Source organism: Hyla sarda, unplaced genomic scaffold (genome assembly GCF_029499605.1).
Source record: "Hyla sarda isolate aHylSar1 unplaced genomic scaffold, aHylSar1.hap1 scaffold_1544, whole genome shotgun sequence".
NCBI lineage: Eukaryota > Metazoa > Chordata > Amphibia > Anura > Hylidae > Hyla > Hyla sarda.
The window spans coordinates 15,299-30,862 of record NW_026608180.1 but is presented as its reverse complement, the minus strand read 5'-3'; the positions used below and the strand labels follow the sequence as shown (position 1 = coordinate 30,862).

General features: G+C 44.1%; 3 non-coding genes across 3 annotated transcripts; all 3 read right to left on the bottom strand.

Moving 5' to 3' along the window:
- Positions 1 to 7,216: 7,216 nt before the first annotated feature.
- Positions 7,217 to 7,407, bottom strand: LOC130309967 (U2 spliceosomal RNA). The gene has a single exon (XR_008858536.1). It is a non-coding gene; the product is annotated as a U2 spliceosomal RNA (small nuclear RNA).
- A 2,087-nt stretch (positions 7,408 to 9,494) lies between these two features.
- LOC130309966 (U2 spliceosomal RNA) lies at positions 9,495 to 9,685 on the bottom strand. Its single transcript, XR_008858535.1, has one exon. It is a non-coding gene; the product is annotated as a U2 spliceosomal RNA (small nuclear RNA).
- Positions 9,686 to 11,756: 2,071 nt separating this feature from the next.
- On the bottom strand, positions 11,757 to 11,949 carry LOC130309989 (U2 spliceosomal RNA). The gene has a single exon (XR_008858558.1). It is a non-coding gene; the product is annotated as a U2 spliceosomal RNA (small nuclear RNA).
- Between the last annotated feature and the right edge of the window lie 3,615 nt (positions 11,950 to 15,564).

Sequence of the window (15,564 nt, the reverse complement as noted above, 5' to 3'; positions counted from 1 at the left end):
ATAAACAATGAAAGATTGGACTGTTCCATACGTTTCCGCACGGAGCCCCTTCTAATGAGCATCGGATCTCATCACGAGAGGATTGAACTTTTGGTCCTCCCCAATTGCACCTCGGAAATTCTCCTTGGACTTCCCTGGCTTCAACTTCATTCCCCAACCCTGGATTGGTCCACTGGGGAGATCAAGAGTTGGGGGCCCTCTTGTTCCAAGGACTGTCTAAAACCGGTTCCCAGTAACCCTTGCCGTAACTCTGTGCTTCCTCCAGTAACCGGTCTCCCTAAGGCCTATATGGACTTCGCGGATGTTTTCTGCAAAAAACAAGCGGAGACTCTACCTCCTCACAGGCCTTATGATTGTCCTATCGACCTCCTCCCGGGCACTACTCCACCCCGGGGCAGAATTTATCCTCTCTCTGCCCCAGAGACTCTTGCCATGTCTGAATACGTCCAGGAGAATCTAAAAAAGGGCTTTATCCGTAAATCCTCCTCTCCTGCCGGAGCCGGATTCTTCTTTGTGTCCAAAAAAGATGGCTCTCTACGTCCTTGCATTGACTACCGCGGACTTAATAAAATCACGGTTAAGAACCGCTACCCCTTACCCCTCATCTCTGAACTCTTTGATCGCCTCCAAGGTGCCCACATCTTTACTAAATTGGACTTAAGAGGCGCCTATAACCTCATCCGCATCAGAGAGGGGGATGAGTGGAAAACAGCATTTAACACCAGAGATGGACACTTTGAGTATCTGGTCATGCCCTTTGGCCTGTGCAACGCCCCTGCTGTCTTCCAAGACTTTGTTAATGAAATTTTTCGTGATCTGTTATACTCCTGTGTTGTTGTATATCTTGATGATATCCTAATTTTTTCGGCCAATCTAGAAGAACACCGCCAGCATGTCCGTATGGTTCTTCAGAGACTTCGTGACAATCAACTCTATGCTAAAATTGAGAAATGTCTGTTTGAATGCCAATCTCTTCCTTTTCTAGGATACTTGGTCTCTGGCCAGGGACTACAAATGGATCCAGATAAACTCTCTGCCGTCTTAGATTGGCCACGCCCCTCCGGACTCCGTGCCATCCAACGTTTTTTGGGGTTCGCCAATTATTACAGGCAATTTATTCCACATTTTTCTACCATTGTGGCTCCTATTGTGGCTTTAACCAAAAAAAATGCCGATCCCAAGTCTTGGCCTCCTCAAGCGGAAGACGCCTTTAAACGACTCAAGTCTGCCTTCTCTTCGGCTCCCGTGCTCTCCAGACCTGACCCATCTAAACCCTTCCTATTGGAGGTTGATGCCTCCTCAGTGGGAGCTGGAGCTGTCCTTCTACAAAAAAACTCTTCCGGGCATGCTGTTACTTGTGGGTTTTTTTCTAGGACCTTCTCTCCGGCGGAGAGGAACTACTCCATCGGGGATCGAGAGCTTCTAGCCATTAAATTAGCACTTGAGGAATGGAGGCATCTGCTGGAGGGATCAAGATTTCCAGTTATTATTTACACCGATCACAAGAACCTCTCATACCTCGAGTCTGCCCAACGGCTGAATCCTCGTCAGGCCAGGTGGTCTCTGTTCTTTGCCCGATTTAATTTTGAAATTCACTTTCGGCCTGCTGATAAGAACATTAGGGCCGATGCTCTCTCTCGTTCCTCAGATGCTTCTGAAATTGAACTCTCTCCTCAACACATCATTCCTCCTGACTGCCTGATTTCCACTTCTCCAGCCTCCATCAGGCAAACTCCTCCAGGAAAGACCTTTGTTTCTCCACGCCAACGCCTCGGAATCCTCAAATGGGGTCACTCCTCCCATCTCGCAGGTCATGCGGGCATCAAGAAATCTGTGCAACTCATCTCTCGCTTCTATTGGTGGCCGACTCTAGAGACTGATGTGGTGGACTTTGTGCGAGCCTGCACTATCTGTGCCCGGGATAAGACTCCTCGCCAGAAGCCCGCTGGTTTTCTTCTTCCTCTGCCTGTTCCCGAACAACCTTGGTCTCTGATTGGTATGGATTTTATTACTGACTTACCCCCATCCCATGGCAACACTGTTATTTGGGTGGTCGTTGATCGATTCTCCAAAATGGCACATTTCATCCCTCTTCCTGGTCTTCCTTCAGCGCCTCAGTTGGCTAAACAATTTTTTGTACACATTTTTCGTCTTCACGGGTTGCCTACGCAGATCGTCTCGGATAGAGGCGTCCAATTTGTGTCTAAATTCTGGAGGGCTCTCTGTAAACAACTCAAGATTAAATTAAATTTTTCTTCTGCATACCATCCTCAATCCAATGGACAAGTAGAAAGAATTAACCAGATCTTGGGTGACTATTTACGACATTTTGTTTCCTCCCGCCAGGATGACTGGGCAGATCTTCTACCTTGGGCCGAATTCTCGTATAATTTCAGAATCTCTGAATCTTCCTCCAAATCCCCGTTTTTCGTGGTGTACGGCCGTCACCCTCTTCCCCCCCTCCCTACCCCCTTGCCCTCTGGTCTGCCCGCTGTGGATGAAATTTCTCGTGATCTTTCCATCATATGGAGAGAGACCCAAAATTCTCTCTTACAGGCTTCTTCACGCATGAAGAGATTCGCGGATAAGAAAAGAAGAGCTCCTCCCATTTTTTCCCCTGGAGACAAGGTATGGCTCTCCGCCAAATATGTCCGCTTCCGTGTCCCTAGCTATAAGTTGGGACCACGCTATCTTGGTCCTTTCAAGATTTTGCGCCAGATTAATCCTGTCTCTTACAAACTTCTTCTTCCTCCTTCTCTTCGTATTCCTAATGCCTTTCATGTTTCTCTTCTTAAACCACTTATCATTAACCGTTTCTCTCCCAAATCTGTTCCCCCCACTCCTGTCTCCGGCTCCTCGGACATCTTCTCCGTCAAAGAAATTTTAGCATCTAAAAAGGTCAGAGGGAAAACCTTCTTTTTAGTGGATTGGGAGGGTTGTGGTCCAGAAGAGAGGTCCTGGGAACCTGAGGACAATATCCTGGACAAAAGTCTGGTCCTCAGGTTCTCAGGCTCCAAGAAGAGGGGGAGACCCAAGGGGGGGGGTACTGTTACGCCGAGCGCTCCGGGTCCCCGCTCCTCCCCGGAGCGCTCGCTACACTCCTCTCACTGCAGCGCTCCGGTCGGTTCCACGGACCCGGGGCGCTGCGATACCGCCTCTGGCCGGGATGCGATTCGCGATGCGGGTAGCGCCCGCTCGCGATGCGCACCCCGGCTCCCGTACCTGACTCGCTCTCCGTCAGTTCTGTCCCGGCGCGCGCGGCCCCGCTCCCTAGGGCGCGCGCGCGCCGGGTCTTTGCGATTTAAAGGGCCACTGCGCCGCTGATTGGCGCAGTGGTTCCAATTAGTGTTTACACCTGTGCACTTCCCTATATCACCTCACTTCCCCTTCACTCCCTCGCCGGATCTTGTTGCCTTAGTGCCAGTGAAAGCGTTTCCTTGTGTGTTCCTAGCCTGTGTTCCAGACCTCCTGCCGTTGCCCCTGACTACGATCCTTGCTGCCTGCCCCGACCTTCTGCTACGTCCGACCTTGCTTCTGTCTACTCCCTTGTACCGCGCCTATCTTCAGCAGCCAGAGAGGTTGAGCCGTTGCTAGGGGATACGACCTGGTCACTACCGCCGCAGCAAGACCATCCCGCTTTGCGGCGGGCTCTGGTGAAAACCAGTAGTGACTTAGAACCGATCCTCTAGCACGGTCCACGCCAATCCCTCTCTGGCACAGAGGATCCACTATCTGCCAGCCGGCATCGTGACAGGCTTCCTGATCCTCAGACCAGCTCCCTGTCTTACACCTTTTATTCACAACCTGCACATCCTCATCTTCCTCCTCCTCTTCTTCCTTACTGCGAGAAACTCTCTGACCAGGTGTTAGAGATCTCTGAGATGACCCAACAACTTCCATTCCCTCCTCCTCCCCCACAATTGGGTTTGGACATTCAATATCATCCATAGCCTCTTCACTAGAAAGAACATCACCATACACTGTCTCAATTTTCTCCACCACTTTCACTTTTTTTGCTTTTTTCTTTTTCACCAAGGTAAATTCACCTCCCACACCTGTCTCCTCACCAGTCACAGCAGTGGAAACACCCTCCTCCCCTGACCTCTCCTGAGTGCTAATGTGCTCCACTATCACAGAACTTTCCTCAGCCACCTGTGCCACATTAACACTCACACTCACACTCTCACCAACTCCAGGAACAAACCTCCCTCCCCCTTTTTCTCTTTGTTCTCCTCTATTCCCAGCTGCATCAGCATAACTTCTCTTCTTTTTATACCACATATCACAGCCTCTTGCCAAATGTTCCTCACTTCCACAGATATCACATGTCTTCTTCTCTGTACAAATACTTGCTTCATGACCAGTTTTCCCACAATTTCTGCAACATTCTCCTTTCTCAGGGCAATAATCCTGCACATGGCCATAGGCATGGCACTTTCTACAATATTGCAACTGGCCTTCATAAAAGCAGAAACCTCTCTCTCCTCCGATAGAAAACACCTGTGGTATGCTCTTCCTTCCATCTTGCATTCCTTCATCTTTTTTAAATTTTACAATAAACTTTCTCTTACAATTAAAGTACCCAAACTTGTTCTTAAGTCTTCCTATAAATTTCACTTCCTCGCAATACCGAAACAAAAAGTTTGTAACCATTTCATCAGAAACCTTAGGATTATACATGTGGACAATTACTACCTTTGTTGTATTCATAAATAACGGTTCCACTTTAATCTTCTTCATTATAGCAGGCTCACTTTTCCTCTTCATTTCTTCAAGATCCATATAGACTCTCTGGCAAATCTCAGAACCACAAAAAGTAATATCATAAATTCCTTGCCTAGGAAAATCCTGTATAGCCAATACATTCCATACCTGTAGGTAATCAAGCTTGCGAAGAATCTCCACAACGATTTGGTCAAGTCCGATCGTCCCCCGGTGCTCGCCAGGAACGTAGATCCGCACCGTGTCCTCAAGTCCACGCGCCTTCTCGCTCATTTTTGCAGGTAAAACCCACGATCGCAGCTCAGCAACAATCCAGGGCCCCCCGTAAAGAGGGCCCCGATCACCACTCCTTTCAACCCAAACCACGCACAGAAATCCACACGTGATCTTAGCCAAAAGGCCGAGAAGCGATAACCGTGAAAGGGGCGGGCCCAACAAGGTCCCCTTCATGGGCACTATCACTGCTTGCTGTCAGGGAGGCTGCCAGACAATTTTCCATGCACACTCTGGGCTGGGGGGCAGTCAACCACCAGTACACACAGCAGAACCTAAACCCATACCATTATTGCTAAGCAGCAAGACAGGGGCCCATTGCACTCCCACGGGGCCTTTTTAAATGCAATCCATAACCCGGATTTGCCAGGAACCCTTCTTACTCCTCCTACTTGCATGTGACACTGGGCTTAGGATCTGCATAGGAAACACACACACAAGCACACACCTACCTTTGTTGCCTGCAGATGCCTCCTTGGCTGTCCCCAAACGGTATCAAACCAACACCCACGGGAAGCTGTAAGCATAGAGGACATGCCTGCACCCCATTGGACTTACCTGTGTGGGTTAAATCCGGGTTATTTGACAACCTATGGCGGTGATGGTTCTGCTCAGGCAGAGCAGTGCTGATGCTCCTCATAAAGCTGTCGCTGCTGTGAAGGTTCTAGGTGACATCACAAATCCCTATGGTTACATACACAACAAAGCTGGGTTGTTGTTGTTTACACTCTGCAAGGCCTGTGGAAGTGAGTGACATCATAGCACTGTAGTTCTGAGGGTTCTAGATGGATGCAACAATCTCCTGTTGCTTCTATGAAGGCCATAATAGACGACATCACCAAACAGCTCCATAGTCACATACACAGCAAAGGAGAGATGTTGTTTACACCTAGTGATGTCAGTGGTATTGAGTGACATCACAGCACAGTGCTAAGGCTCCTGGGCCTGGACACAGCAGCGGCTGCAATATCTCAACGGAGAATACGTTTATATATATGTGTGTGTGTGCGCGTATATATATATATATATATATATATATATATATATATATATATATTTCTCCGCCGAAATCACTTTTAAACCCATTTCCACCTTTTTTTCCCTTCTCTTCCTCTTACTTTTTTTTCACGTTTTTTTACGTTTTTCTCCTTTTCGCCTCTTTTCTGGGCGTATTATTCTTCTTTTTCTTCTTTTTTTTCGTCTAATGCATACCCCATCAGTGCAGCAATGCTTATTCAATACCGCCAGCAGATGGAGACACTGGGGGATAATTTTCTAAGGATTTATACTGATTTTTCCTGTCTGAATTTGTCGCACAGAAAGTTGCAGGCCAAATATGTGTGACATTTCTGCGACTTTAGCTTCTAGAGCATTTTTACAACATTATACATAGGTGCTGAATACATAAAAAGCGACTGTTCAGCGACAGACAAGTCGCATCGGCTGAAAGTAGGCCAGAATGTCAGTCCATGTTGGAGCAGGTTTAGATACAGTCTAAAGTATAGATCTCAAAGTCTGTGCACAGAATTTAGCAAGGGCCTCGCACCTTCTGATGCATCAGGTAGGTGCACAATAGCATAGCCTAACCCTCTGTACTTTGGTCTATATTGATGCGGGACATAGACAGCCAGCTGATGACCAATCCATTAGTGCAATGGATGGCTGGAAGCATTTGTCTTTGCCTTTGCAATACCACAGAAGCAATGCATGGTCAATGTACAGCAATGACACACCTGTGTGAACAGCCAGGAGACCCCCCCCCCCATGTTATGTTACATAGTTACATAGTTAGTACGGTCGAAAAAAGACATATGTCCATCAAGTTCAACCAGGGAATTAAGGGGTAGGGGTGTGGCGCGATATTGGGGAAGGGATGAGATTTTATATTTCTTCATAAGCATTAATCTTATTTTGTCAATTAGGAACATTCAGCACCCACCCGCTATCAAGGCAGCTGCCTATCATGTCATGCCCTACCTGCACAGGTGTGCTGGCTACTCAAATGATCCAATTAAGGAGGCCATTTAGTCAGCAGCAGCAGAAGTCCTGTGCCTGGACGCTCCAACAGCGGCCAGACACAAGCAGAAGCAGCAGAAGCAGCAGCAGCAGCACCACCTTTTGTTTTTTGGCTGCAGCAGCAAGGCCCACAGGGCTGGCTAGCTGGCTAGCCAGCAAGCAGGTAGCAATGAAAGTAGGAATCTTTCTTTTTAACCCTGTAAGGGGGTGGTGCACTGTACCCGAAGATACTGCCATATCGGGTCAATGCATAGGGCGACGGAAGCAAGCTTCGAAATCGGCCCCCGTTCTCAAAAATCCATTTAATATATGGTCCCCAGATAGGGGACGTATCAGATATTAAACTGATAAGAACAGATACTACACTTGATCTTAGCCAAAAGGCCGAGAAGCGATAACCGTGAAAGGGGCGGGCCCAACAAGGTCCCCTTCATGGGCACTATCACTGCTTGCTGTCAGGGAGGCTGCCAGACAATTTTCCATGCACACTCTGGGCTGGGGGGCAGTCAACCACCAGTACACACAGCAGAACCTAAACCCATACCATTATTGCTAAGCAGCAAGACAGGGGCCCATTGCACTCCCACGGGGCCTTTTTAAATGCAATCCATAACCCGGATTTGCCAGGAACCCTTCTTACTCCTCCTACTTGCATGTGACACTGGGCTTAGGATCTGCATAGGAAACACACACACAAGCACACACCTACCTTTGTTGCCTGCAGATGCCTCCTTGGCTGTCCCCAAACGGTATCAAACCAACACCCACGGGAAGCTGTAAGCATAGAGGACATGCCTGCACCCCATTGGACTTACCTGTGTGGGTTAAATCCGGGTTATTTGACAACCTATGGCGGTGATGGTTCTGCTCAGGCAGAGCAGTGCTGATGCTCCTCATAAAGCTGTCGCTGCTGTGAAGGTTCTAGGTGACATCACAAATCCCTATGGTTACATACACAACAAAGCTGGGTTGTTGTTGTTTACACTCTGCAAGGCCTGTGGAAGTGAGTGACATCATAGCACTGTAGTTCTGAGGGTTCTAGATGGATGCAACAATCTCCTGTTGCTTCTATGAAGGCCATAATAGACGACATCACCAAACAGCTCCATAGTCACATACACAGCAAAGGAGAGATGTTGTTTACACCTAGTGATGTCAGTGGTATTGAGTGACATCACAGCACAGTGCTAAGGCTCCTGGGCCTGGACACAGCAGCGGCTGCAATATCTCAACGGAGAATACGTTTATATATATGTGTGTGTGTGCGCGTATATATATATATATATATATATATATATATATATATTTCTCCGCCGAAATCACTTTTAAACCCATTTCCACCTTTTTTTCCCTTCTCTTCCTCTTACTTTTTTTTCACGTTTTTTTACGTTTTTCTCCTTTTCGCCTCTTTTCTGGGCGTATTATTCTTCTTTTTCTTCTTTTTTTTCGTCTAATGCATACCCCATCAGTGCAGCAATGCTTATTCAATACCGCCAGCAGATGGAGACACTGGGGGATAATTTTCTAAGGATTTATACTGATTTTTCCTGTCTGAATTTGTCGCACAGAAAGTTGCAGGCCAAATATGTGTGACATTTCTGCGACTTTAGCTTCTAGAGCATTTTTACAACATTATACATAGGTGCTGAATACATAAAAAGCGACTGTTCAGCGACAGACAAGTCGCATCGGCTGAAAGTAGGCCAGAATGTCAGTCCATGTTGGAGCAGGTTTAGATACAGTCTAAAGTATAGATCTCAAAGTCTGTGCACAGAATTTAGCAAGGGCCTCGCACCTTCTGATGCATCAGGTAGGTGCACAATAGCATAGCCTAACCCTCTGTACTTTGGTCTATATTGATGCGGGACATAGACAGCCAGCTGATGACCAATCCATTAGTGCAATGGATGGCTGGAAGCATTTGTCTTTGCCTTTGCAATACCACAGAAGCAATGCATGGTCAATGTACAGCAATGACACACCTGTGTGAACAGCCAGGAGACCCCCCCCCCCCATGTTATGTTACATAGTTACATAGTTAGTACGGTCGTTAGTACGGTCGAAAAAAGACATATGTCCATCAAGTTCAACCAGGGAATTAAGGGGTAGGGGTGTGGCGCGATATTGGGGAAGGGATGAGATTTTATATTTCTTCATAAGCATTAATCTTATTTTGTCAATTAGGAACATTCAGCACCCACCCGCTATCAAGGCAGCTGCCTATCATGTCATGCCCTACCTGCACAGGTGTGCTGGCTACTCAAATGATCCAATTAAGGAGGCCATTTAGTCAGCAGCAGCAGAAGTCCTGTGCCTGGACGCTCCAACAGCGGCCAGACACAAGCAGAAGCAGCAGAAGCAGCAGCAGCAGCACCACCTTTTGTTTTTTGGCTGCAGCAGCAAGGCCCACAGGGCTGGCTAGCTGGCTAGCCAGCAAGCAGGTAGCAATGAAAGTAGGAATCTTTCTTTTTAACCCTGTAAGGGGGTGGTGCACTGTACCCGAAGATACTGCCATATCGGGTCAATGCATAGGGCGACGGAAGCAAGCTTCGAAATCGGCCCCCGTTCTCAAAAATCCATTTAATATATGGTCCCCAGATAGGGGACGTATCAGATATTAAACTGATAAGAACAGATACTACACTTGATCTTAGCCAAAAGGCCGAGAAGCGATAACCGTGAAAGGGGCGGGCCCAACAAGGTCCCCTTCATGGGCACTATCACTGCTTGCTGTCAGGGAGGCTGCCAGACAATTTTCCATGCACACTCTGGGCTGGGGGGCAGTCAACCACCAGTACACACAGCAGAACCTAAACCCATACCATTATTGCTAAGCAGCAAGACAGGGGCCCATTGCACTCCCACGGGGCCTTTTTAAATGCAATCCATAACCCGGATTTGCCAGGAACCCTTCTTACTCCTCCTACTTGCATGTGACACTGGGCTTAGGATCTGCATAGGAAACACACACACAAGCACACACCTACCTTTGTTGCCTGCAGATGCCTCCTTGGCTGTCCCCAAACGGTATCAAACCAACACCCACGGGAAGCTGTAAGCATAGAGGACATGCCTGCACCCCATTGGACTTACCTGTGTGGGTTAAATCCGGGTTATTTGACAACCTATGGCGGTGATGGTTCTGCTCAGGCAGAGCAGTGCTGATGCTCCTCATAAAGCTGTCGCTGCTGTGAAGGTTCTAGGTGACATCACAAATCCCTATGGTTACATACACAACAAAGCTGGGTTGTTGTTGTTTACACTCTGCAAGGCCTGTGGAAGTGAGTGACATCATAGCACTGTAGTTCTGAGGGTTCTAGATGGATGCAACAATCTCCTGTTGCTTCTATGAAGGCCATAATAGACGACATCACCAAACAGCTCCATAGTCACATACACAGCAAAGGAGAGATGTTGTTTACACCTAGTGATGTCAGTGGTATTGAGTGACATCACAGCACAGTGCTAAGGCTCCTGGGCCTGGACACAGCAGCGGCTGCAATATCTCAACGGAGAATACGTTTATATATATGTGTGTGTGTGCGCGTATATATATATATATATATATATATATATATATTTCTCCGCCGAAATCACTTTTAAACCCATTTCCACCTTTTTTTCCCTTCTCTTCCTCTTACTTTTTTTTCACGTTTTTTTACGTTTTTCTCCTTTTCGCCTCTTTTCTGGGCGTATTATTCTTCTTTTTCTTCTTTTTTTTCGTCTAATGCATACCCCATCAGTGCAGCAATGCTTATTCAATACCGCCAGCAGATGGAGACACTGGGGGATAATTTTCTAAGGATTTATACTGATTTTTCCTGTCTGAATTTGTCGCACAGAAAGTTGCAGGCCAAATATGTGTGACATTTCTGCGACTTTAGCTTCTAGAGCATTTTTACAACATTATACATAGGTGCTGAATACATAAAAAGCGACTGTTCAGCGACAGACAAGTCGCATCGGCTGAAAGTAGGCCAGAATGTCAGTCCATGTTGGAGCAGGTTTAGATACAGTCTAAAGTATAGATCTCAAAGTCTGTGCACAGAATTTAGCAAGGGCCTCGCACCTTCTGATGCATCAGGTAGGTGCACAATAGCATAGCCTAACCCTCTGTACTTTGGTCTATATTGATGCGGGACATAGACAGCCAGCTGATGACCAATCCATTAGTGCAATGGATGGCTGGAAGCATTTGTCTTTGCCTTTGCAATACCACAGAAGCAATGCATGGTCAATGTACAGCAATGACACACCTGTGTGAACAGCCAGGAGACCCCCCCCCCCCATGTTATGTTACATAGTTACATAGTTAGTACGGTCGAAAAAAGACATATGTCCATCAAGTTCAACCAGGGAATTAAGGGGTAGGGGTGTGGCGCGATATTGGGGAAGGGATGAGATTTTATATTTCTTCATAAGCATTAATCTTATTTTGTCAATTAGGAACATTCAGCACCCACCCGCTATCAAGGCAGCTGCCTATCATGTCATGCCCTACCTGCACAGGTGTGCTGGCTACTCAAATGATCCAATTAAGGAGGCCATTTAGTCAGCAGCAGCAGAAGTCCTGTGCCTGGACGCTCCAACAGCGGCCAGACACAAGCAGAAGCAGCAGAAGCAGCAGCAGCAGCACCACCTTTTGTTTTTTGGCTGCAGCAGCAAGGCCCACAGGGCTGGCTAGCTGGCTAGCCAGCAAGCAGGTAGCAATGAAAGTAGGAATCTTTCTTTTTAACCCTGTAAGGGGGTGGTGCACTGTACCCGAAGATACTGCCATATCGGGTCAATGCATAGGGCGACGGAAGCAAGCTTCGAAATCGGCCCCCGTTCTCAAAAATCCATTTAATATATGGTCCCCAGATAGGGGACGTATCATATATTAAACTGATAAGAACAGATTTTTTTACATTTTTATTGAAAAAACTCAAAAACTTAAATACATCACAAGAAATTTTTACAATATATCAAATACTGTTTTCCATAAATGTAAATTCCACATAGCTAATGCTTTTTTCTGCCCATATCTCTTTTTATCAATTAAATAGTACAAGTAAACTTCACTGTATATCATCTTCAAACATTCTTTTTCACAAATAAAATCTCTTTTGAAGACAAGGATATTACGAACTTTCCATAATACATTTTTTGTACAGTTGATAAAAATCCACAAAATTCTCTCTTTTTCTTTCGTAACTCCATCACTTTTGCCATATAAAACAACTTCATGATTTAAAACTTTTAGACCTGTTAGGAATTTCAATAAAGAACCAATTAGTCTAAAAACCTTTTGTGCAAAATAACAATTCCAGAAAAGGTGCAAAACAGTTTCATCTATATTGCAATTTTCCCGGGGACAGACACATACAGCATTTAGACCTCTTCTATATTGGAAAAATCTTACCGGAAGACACTCATGGATAATCATCCATGCTAAATCCTTGTGCTCATTAAAAAGATATGGCTCATTTACCTTTTTCCATATTTGTACACACCTATTATAAGAAAAATTAGAGACCATACATATTTCTTCTTGCAAATTTAACTGTACTTCTATCTTGCGAGCATCCCTCAAGGTTAACAAGTCAAAGTCTTTAAGGTTATACATACGTATAATTTTTTCTAAGATGGCATAATGTTTAGGCGGAGTTAAAAGTACAGGAGAAGATAATGATAAAAACACCCATTTTCTTCTTCTAAAAATATGTCCCGCAGAGTACTTTAAAAAACAGGACCATACACTTTTCATAAAAAGTCCCCTAAAACACCAACTAAAAAACCTTAAGTATAAAAATTTTCTAATACAGGGAACCTGTTTTCCTCCATTTTTTTGTGACTTATACATAATATCTCTTTTTAATTTTTCTGCTTTAGAACTCCATAGAAACTCAAAGAGAATCCTCTGAAGTTGCCTAGACATAAGTTCATTAGGAGGATAAATCATATTTAAATAGAGCATAATGGGTATTAGCATAGCCTTAATCACCAAAATTTTACCTTCTAAGGATAATTTCCTAAGGGACCAAAAGTCTACCTTTTTCTTTACCTTTTCTTTTACCATTAGCCAACTTTCCTCACCATTGTTATTTTTATCAAAGATGACTCCAAGGATTTTTATTTTTTCTGACTGTAATTTTAGGTTTGGTATTTGCACGTTTTCCCATTTACCTATATAAAAACAGTCACATTTAGATAAATTAAGTTTAAAAGCAGAAGCTTTACAAAAGAAATCAGTAACATCCACAACTCTTTGTAAAGAGAAGGAACTTTCACAAAAAACATTAATATCATCCATATAGCCACACACTTTAAGGGTGGCACTATTACCTCCAGGAACTGGCACTCCTTTTATTATTTTATCATTCCTTATTAAGTTTAACAGAGGTTCTATTGCACATATGAACAGTATAGGAGACAGAGGGCAGCCTTGCTTTACCCCTGATGATAAATTAATAAAATCCGTAAGGAAACCATTTATTAAAATCCTGCTAAAAGAACCTTTATATAAGAGAGCAATTTGCTTAATAAATATGTTAGGAAAACCCATGCGTTGTAAAACCATCCATAAAAAACAATGTGATACTCTATCGAAAGCTTTATGAAAATCTAGAGATAGAATGGCTAGATTTTGATTCCGCTCTTGCTGATACCATATGACGTCCCTAATAGCATTTAAAGGTTCAGCTACACTCCTTCCTGGGACACCACATACCTGATCCACATGGATGACCTTGTACAAAAAAGGCTTCATTCTGTTAACAAAAATTTTTGACATAATCTTATAATCAACATTAAGAAGCGTAATTGGTCTCCAATTTTCTAAGCTGTTCCTATCCCCCTTTTTGGGGATCAGAGACACTATACCACTCCTCCAAGATAAAGGTAGAACATCAGAATTAAAAGCCTCCTTAAAAATATTAAGCAAATCATCTTTAAAAATTTCCCAAAAGGTTTTATAAAACTCTACAGGAAGTCCATCCGAACCTGGTGTTTTACCTGTGGATAAACTTTTAGCAGCAATTTCTAATTCTTGGCATCTTACTTCTGTGCAAAGTGCATCTTGGTCCTCCTTACTTAAACCACAATCTAAAGTGCTTAGGAGAAAATTAGCAGCAGATATATCAATGGGTTTCTCATTAAACAGATCTTGATAAAAGGATTTAGCTTTGGATAACATTCCTACATTAGTAGTTTCATCCTCAATGTTAATCATTAACTTTTTTGTTTCCATTACCTTTTTAAAAAAGAATCTTGTACACTTTTCATCCTTCTCTTTACATTCAACTTTGGAGTTAAAAATTATTTCTTTCCCTTTGTTAGTTATAGCCTTCTGAATATCACTTTTAACACTTAAAATCAGATCGTCTACATATACACCCAGCTCTTTGAGTTGATAATAGGTTTGTAGTTTTGTGTTAAGATCTCTATACCATTTCAATTTCTCTTTTGTTTTTTTAACACCCATCTTAATAAAATACTCTTTAAATTTTACCTTGCAGAATTCCCACCATGCTAAAAGAGAATTAAAATTAGTCCTTGAGGTCTGCAATTTTTTAAAAAGATAGATAAAATTACATTTAATTTCTTCATCTTCAAGCAAAGAGACATTCAGACGCCAGACTCCTTTGGCTCTGCAAACCCCATCAAACTTACATGTAGCAGATAGAATCTTATGATCTGAAAAAAAGGTAGAAGTCAATTGCATATTCCCATAAAATGCAAATCCAGAAGCAAAAATATAATCAATCCTTGACATATAAAGGCTATTCCCCCAGGTATACCCAGGGTCATTAGGGAAAGAGGTTCTCCACAAATCTTTTAAATTAAAATCAACTATAAAATCCTTTAGTTGTTTTTCAGTCTTATCTTTCCTTTGTTCAGATCCTCCAGCCCGCTCCTCTCCTGCCATTATACAATTAAAATCACCGGCGATGATAAGCGGGGATGAACCCGATAAATAAAACTGAATTTTCTCTAATAAATCAGATCTTTCATCCTTATCTGGAGAGGCATATACATTTAAAAGTCTCATATTCATGTCATTATAAATAATATGAACGAGTAGGGCTCTACCGGGTACAATGTCTGTGAAGGAGGTAACTTTATACTCACTGCTCTTGAACAGTATGCCAACACCAGTCACTTTCCTCTCATTATCCCCTGACCACACAGACGGGCCAAGAGTCCATTCAGATCTCAAAGATGAATAATTGATATCATAATCAATGGCACATTCCTGTAAAAATAAAATGTCTGTAGGCAAAGAAGACAAGAAAGAAAATAAAGCAGCCCTCCTCTCTGGGCTCTTCAAACTCCTCACATTGAAGGAGGAGATATTAACACTTGGTAGCTCCTGGGTCATTCATTATCCTCAGACAAAGAACCCCAATCTGTAGGTGGTGACACAAATTCCTCAATATTAACAGGGTCGGATGCTGTTATAACCTTTTGGCAGACAATCTCCACGTTCCCCTCGTCCGCACTAACTCGACCACTCCTTTTGATGTTAAGGCCCTTTTCCTCTTTCCGGTCTCTGCTTTTCCTCTTTCGCCGTTC